Below are 6,595 nucleotides of genomic sequence, written 5' to 3'. Positions count from 1 at the left end.
ATGTGTACAATTTATGGCTTTCACAATTATGGCCCATGGAGATCGTATTTTTCGGGCGTATAACGACTTTTTTAACCAGAAAATCTTCTCAAAAGTTGGGGAACGTCTTATACGCCGGGTTCATCTTATAGGGCAGGTGCTGAAACCTCGAGCTGGACTGGAGAATCTGTGGTCGCCGCATATGGTGGGAGGAGCTCAAAAATGGCCACGGCTACATCCCACACGTATGCAACAATCGTATGTATACATAATATTTTACCAATCATTATTGGTTTATAAAAAAAGAGAAATCTCTTTTTTTCATCTTCTTAATAGCCTACGTCCTTCAACTCCAAAGTACAACTGAAATAATCACCACAACCCACTGTCAAGTAAAAAATGATACAATGTCCCAAATCCATGTGATTTCCTCTGGCACCAGTGCATCAAATACTTTTTCTTCAAAAGCTGAGAATTTTTGTGTTTCTCCATATGACCTCCAGACCTTGTGAAGCAAATATCTCTGTGCCGGATAAAATTTGTTGCCATGATAATCTTCTAAGCCTTGCCCAAAACTCTTCACAATACTCTGTGGGGCCTTCACACAAATAATACCTGGTTTCCCAGGCATGCTGAATCCAGAGAGTTCCTAGACCAGTCAATTATATCTTTCTTTTTTGCTGTTATAAATGTGATGACTATAAATCCAGAGTCTAGTGAAAATATCTTCAGGCTTCTGAACGTCTGATTTCTGTACAGTGGAAGACAATTGTTCTTGCTGATGCAAGCAGCAGCATGATCTTTAATCCATTTTCTGCCACTTAAAATGCACACTTCACCAGTACTGTACAGTTTTTGCAAGTATGTCATGAGATCTGTGTTTAACTGAGCTGTTGCGATCGGCTTATGAATGGAGATCTGATAGCGATTCTGGAAGTACAGTTGGATATTTCAGTGGGAAAACACAAAACAAAGAAACGGGAACCTATTTCCACTGGGAAATCTATTTCTAAATTAAGTATAGACTGTATTTTGAAGATGGTTCTTCCAAAGTAGTTTTTCAACATGTTCTTTCAGTTCTGCTAAAGCCAGCTGGTCAATCACCTTAAATTCATCTTCATTAGGAAACATACTGGAAAGCAAATCTAATTCAGAAAGCGTTTGTTCAGCTCTTCCAAATGTTCATTTGGATATTTTTTAGATTCCTAAAGAAATTGAATAGAGTTGATATTTGATTGAACAGAAATAGAGTTAATATTTACATGTTTTATTAGTTTCTAGTTCTGTATAAGATTAGATTTTAATTCTGAATTCTGAGGGAGAGGAGAGCCACAGGAGAGAGAGTGAGGACCACAGAGACCATCAAGGGAATGTTGCAACGATCGTATGAAAGCAGATACTGCTCTGATAGTCTTGGAGACAGGGAGGGCTGGGCAGGCAGGGAGAGAGACCAATCCAAGCAGGCTTTGTATACAACATGGTTTCCTGCTAAGTACCTACATGTCATTTGAATTAAAATACCATATTGAAATCAAATCTGATGTTTTTTTAATTTTTATTTTGTGGGCATTGGAGAGGGGTAGTCTTATACGGGGAGTATATCCCAAACACATATTTTTAACTGGAAAGATTGGGATCGTCTTATCCGCTGGAAATACGGTATATGTAATAGTCCCACATAACTATTAATGAGAGAAAGAGTAAAGAGCTAGATTCCCCCCCCTTCCCCATATTACCTTATCAAAACTGTAACCAATAAGGTAAATTATTGTCCTAGATTCTAGGTGACAAGCAACAAGAATGGGTGTGCAGCAATTTATTGATACTTTGGGACTAGGACTTTTTTCCTCTAAGTGTAGAGTAATATGAAATAGACCAAATATAGGGTATTTCTTGCCCTTCAAATGCTGTTAGACATTTAGCTGACCATCCCTAGCCATGGTGAGTCCCAACAGCTTAAGAAATCCCTTTACTGGATTAGGCCCAGTTTACAGCAAAGGCTTTGGGTGCATGAAGCTAAACTGCCAGGCTGGAACCTACTGAACATTTGGAACTATTTCATATTATGATGCCATGTTTGAGGGGATACATAGGAAGGGCGAAAGTCTCAGTCCGCGCTTACTATTCAGCAGCCCCCTGTTCTTCAAGAAGCGGTAACTACCACCTCCTTTGCAAGCAATATCGACGAAATGGGGATGTGTAACAGGACTTGCTACAGGGGACTTGATTTGGACTTCCTGCATGGCAGGGGGTTGGACTGGATGGCCCTTGTGGTCTCTTCCAACTATGATTCTAGGGGCCTGATTTTGCCTATGCAATGGAAGAGACTGCTCACACAAGGAGTGGGAATATTAGTCTGCTACTTCTCAAGCAGCAGAAGATAAGACACATACACGCACACCCCATCAATCACAGTGGCGGCTCACCCAGTAAATGGGGATTGGGAGATTGTACCAGGATGCTTATGTAGCCATGTAACTATGTGGTTATGTAGCAACATAGTGCAAGACAATTCCAGCCTTGGAGCACTGAAACACACACACACAACTCTGTATTTGCTCTTAAATTCAGAATTATTAAAGTTTCCACATTTCTCTGCATTTCTATGTATAGAACAGCAAGCCTAAGAAAACAATATTGAAGGTAAAAACAAGCATCTGGAAATAAACTGATCGGTGATGGACTGATTCAGCTCTTAAAAGCCCTGCAGATAAATAAAATGATTTTCATCCCACTTGGTCATATAGATGAAGTACATAAAATGAACAGTCAGGTGTGCTCCCTTTACGCCTGACTACCCTCTCATAAATAAACTCAAGATGCCTCTTAACAACAAAGTCACTGTAGAGGCAACGGAATGTTTTTTCCCCTAAAATTATTTGTCCTTGTGGTTAATTTTGTAACGGCATGCCATAAGATCTAACTAGTAATTATGGAAACAGTTTGCTTGTCAAACAGTAAAAAAAAATAGCTGCCTGCATTTCACTCAGTACATTGATGATAACACTAGAGGTGACCACAAGCCTCAAATATAAAGGAACACCCATGCTTAGTTAGTCCAACCTCTCAGATCTCAGTAGTAGATCTATAATTTTCAGTTCTTTCATAGACAGAGTACAGGTATGTACAGGGCACATACAGACTAATTTGAGTTCTTAGTTAAACTCTTCTTTATTTTGTAATTTTTTGACAGCTACTCCAGGATTTTGGTTTGAATCTTAATACCTTTGGACATCTCATCAGGCCTCTAGCAGCTTGCAGACTAGAACTAACTGAAGTTCCTGGATGTGAGTATATATATAACAACTCAGCCTCAAACAAATGCATTAGTCATGTGATGTGTCTCATTATTTATTTATTCAATTTAGATTTTATTCTAGCAAGCAACCCTCAATCATGATAAGGGGAGGGGCAGGAATTTGGCCAGGATACAGATTCCAAACAAATGAGAAAACAGCAAGAAATAAATTTACTACCTCAAAGGACTGGAAAGAAACTACGTTTAGTGGACATTTCCCCAAGGTGCTGACCTTTCCAGTCTCCAAAGATGGAGATGGGAGATGCCATCCATGACTCACCTGCCTCACTACGTGGAATAACCACACTACGTAGTGATAGGGGTGGGTGGTAATATTCTCTCAAGCCATGTGATATACCAGATATAGCCCAAAGACACCCAGGAAATGAGCCCAACAAGTGCAAGGCCATGAAGAAGTAAAACAGTCCCTGGGATTCCAGAAAGAAACAGACAACAACTGCTCCACTGAAGCTCATGGAGATGAAAAGCAAGAACAACAAAACCTGAGCAAAGATGCATGTCTCAGCCGTAGGGCTGCCAAAGGCCAACTGCTAGGCCTTCTGGAACCTTGTGGCTCATGCAGCCCAGCTAATATGACCTCAGGGATATGCAAATCTGCCATTGTTGGCTCAGCTCCATGGGTCTCCAGCCCCACTCCAAGGAGAGCCTATTGTTATTTCATTTATTTATTGCATTTATGCCCTGGCTTTTCTCCTGGGCTGGTCAGAAGCTTCAAAAGGAATGCAAGACAGCACTCTGGACATGCTCAGGAGCTCCCATGATTTAAGGATATATAACCTCATTAGTCTGTAAAATCAGTTTGACACCATTTTAACTGCCCTGTCTCAGTACTATGAAATACCGGGAATTCAATTTGTGAGACATTTAACCATCACTGTCAGCAAACTCTGGTGCGACAACAACACAAGTTCCCAGGATTCATAGCACTGGGCCATGGCAGTTAAAGCAGTGTCAAACGGCTCAATTTGGCATTGCAGATACTGCCAAAGTGGCACCAAACTGCATGATTTCTACAGCAGATGCACTCTTAGGCTGCATCCCAACTGCAGAAATAATCCAGTGTGACACCGCTTTAACAGCCATGGCTCCATGCTATGGAATCCTGGGATTTCTAGTTCTTGGTACCAGAGCTCCCTGACAAGAAGGCTAACTTCACAAAATTCCCAGGACACCTTAATCTGTGGCAGCGAAACTAACAAAATGATTTTGGCCCCTTCAAAACATTTAAAACATTTCTTTTGGCACAGAATTTGTGGGTGCTGCTTCAAAGTGCCTACAAGCTAAATATCCCATGATCCCATAGCATGGAGCCATTACAGTTAAAACATATGAAACTGGATTGTCTCTGGAATGAAGATGCAGCCCGAGTTGGGCCCAAGACACACTGCAGAAATAATCAAAGACCGCTTTAGCTGCCCTGGCTCAGTGTTAGGGAACCCTGGGAATTGTAGCTTGTGAGACATTGAGTCTTCTCATCAGAAAGTGCTCTGGTGCCACAACAAACTACAATTCCCAGGATTCCTAGCACTGGGCCAGGGCAGTTAAGAGGTTGAACTGGATTATTTCGCAGGTGTTTTGGACTTTAATTATTAAAAATGGTCAAGGTCCAATCCATACTGCAGAAATAATCCAGTTTGAGATGCTTTAACAGCCCTGGTTAGTGCTAGGGAATTCTGGGAATAGTAGTTTTGTGAAAAAGAGCTTTGATGCCACAATAAGCTACAATTACCATGCACTTTGGAATACGCTAAGTCTAGGAAAGCTCATGCGTGCCAACTTCTTTCTTGCAATGAGTCTCAAAGGTGCTACAAGACTCTCTCCTATTACAGTATTATTATTATTATTATTATTATTATTATTATTATTATTATTTATTATTCCAAATGCATCTGAGAAGTGGATGTAAGTCTAGGAAAGCTCATGCTGCCAAATCCTTTCTTGCAGTGAGTCTCCAAGTGGCCCAAGTGTCTCTCTACAATTATTATTATTATTATATTATTATTATTATTATTATTATTATTATTATATCCAAATGCACCGAGGAATGGACTTAAGTCTAGGGAAGCTCATGCTGCAAAACCTTATCTTGCAGTAAGTCTCCATGGCTCCAAGGTCCTATTATGTTGTTGTTGTGTTGTTGTTGTTGTTGTAGTTTCAAGTGACCTGAGGAAGTGGACTTAGGTCTAGGAAAGCTCATTCTGTCAGCTCCTTTCTTGCAGTGAGTCTCCAAGGGGCTACAAGAGCTCTATTATTATAGTATTAGTATTAGTATTAGTATTACCAAATGCACCTGAGGAAGTTGACTTAAGTTTAGGAAAGCATTCTGCCAACTCCTTATTGCAGGGAGTCTCAAAGTGGCGACACAATTACTCTACAAAACCCACTATTAGTATTATATATTATTTCCAAATGCATCTGAGCGAGCAGACTGAAGTAGGGCAGGATTGGATGGAAAAGCAATTTTGGCCAATCAGGAGGAGGCGGTATAGAGAAAAGATGTGTATTGGGCCATCATTATTCTAACAATGGAAGCAAACGAGGAAGCATGCCACCTATACAATCCCAAAAAAGTTCAACTTCTAGTATAACAGACTAGTCTTTACTTGCAATAAAAGGATGACCGAATGCAAACAAGGCACTGCACGCACTAGCAAGGACATAAAAGACCTAGGATTAGATAACTTCAAATGTGGCAGTTGAATTAGGACTGATCCAGGCCCTTCCTCCTGTGTACAGAAGGGCTCAGCTTACAGAAGCAGCCTCTGCTCCATTATCCGTTCTTCTTCTTCTCTCCCTAGACCACAATCCTCAATGGAGCATGTGGAGACTCAAGAGCAGCAGCCTTAGAGAGAATTGAAAGCATAATGTATTTCTGCCAGTCCACTTGCACAAAAGCGGGATGCAACTTCCAACAGAGAAATGGTACTTGTTTGAGATAAAAATACTTGTTTCTGACAAAAAGAATGTCATTTTTGACAGTTACAATTTTTGTATCATTAAAAATCCTCAGAGATTTAATATTTTGCAATAGCATGAACACTCTAGTTTGTTTACAGAAGTGATACAAAGAAACAATTTGAAAGTGTTTGCAAAGAGAACTATATATCTTTCGATTAGAGGAGATGAGGAAATGTCATTTGGAAATAACCATTTATCACTCTTCTGAGAACTTGAAATGAAACAAACCTATCAGATTATATTTATTTAAAAAAACTCACAATTATGAGCTTCAGTGTCTCTTTGTTAGAAACCACTTAACAGAAGAACCAAAAACAAATGCTCACAGCCAAACGCCTT

General features: G+C 40.0%; 1 pseudogene; it reads right to left on the bottom strand.

Moving 5' to 3' along the window:
- Positions 1-308: 308 nt before the first annotated feature.
- Positions 309-6,069, bottom strand: LOC121931693 (annotated as a pseudogene).
- Positions 6,070-6,595: the final 526 nt, after the last annotated feature.

This window comes from Sceloporus undulatus, chromosome 5 (assembly GCF_019175285.1).
Source record: "Sceloporus undulatus isolate JIND9_A2432 ecotype Alabama chromosome 5, SceUnd_v1.1, whole genome shotgun sequence".
NCBI lineage: Eukaryota > Metazoa > Chordata > Lepidosauria > Squamata > Phrynosomatidae > Sceloporus > Sceloporus undulatus.
The sequence above is the reverse complement of the archived record's forward strand: the minus strand, read 5'-3'. Positions and strand labels throughout refer to the sequence as shown.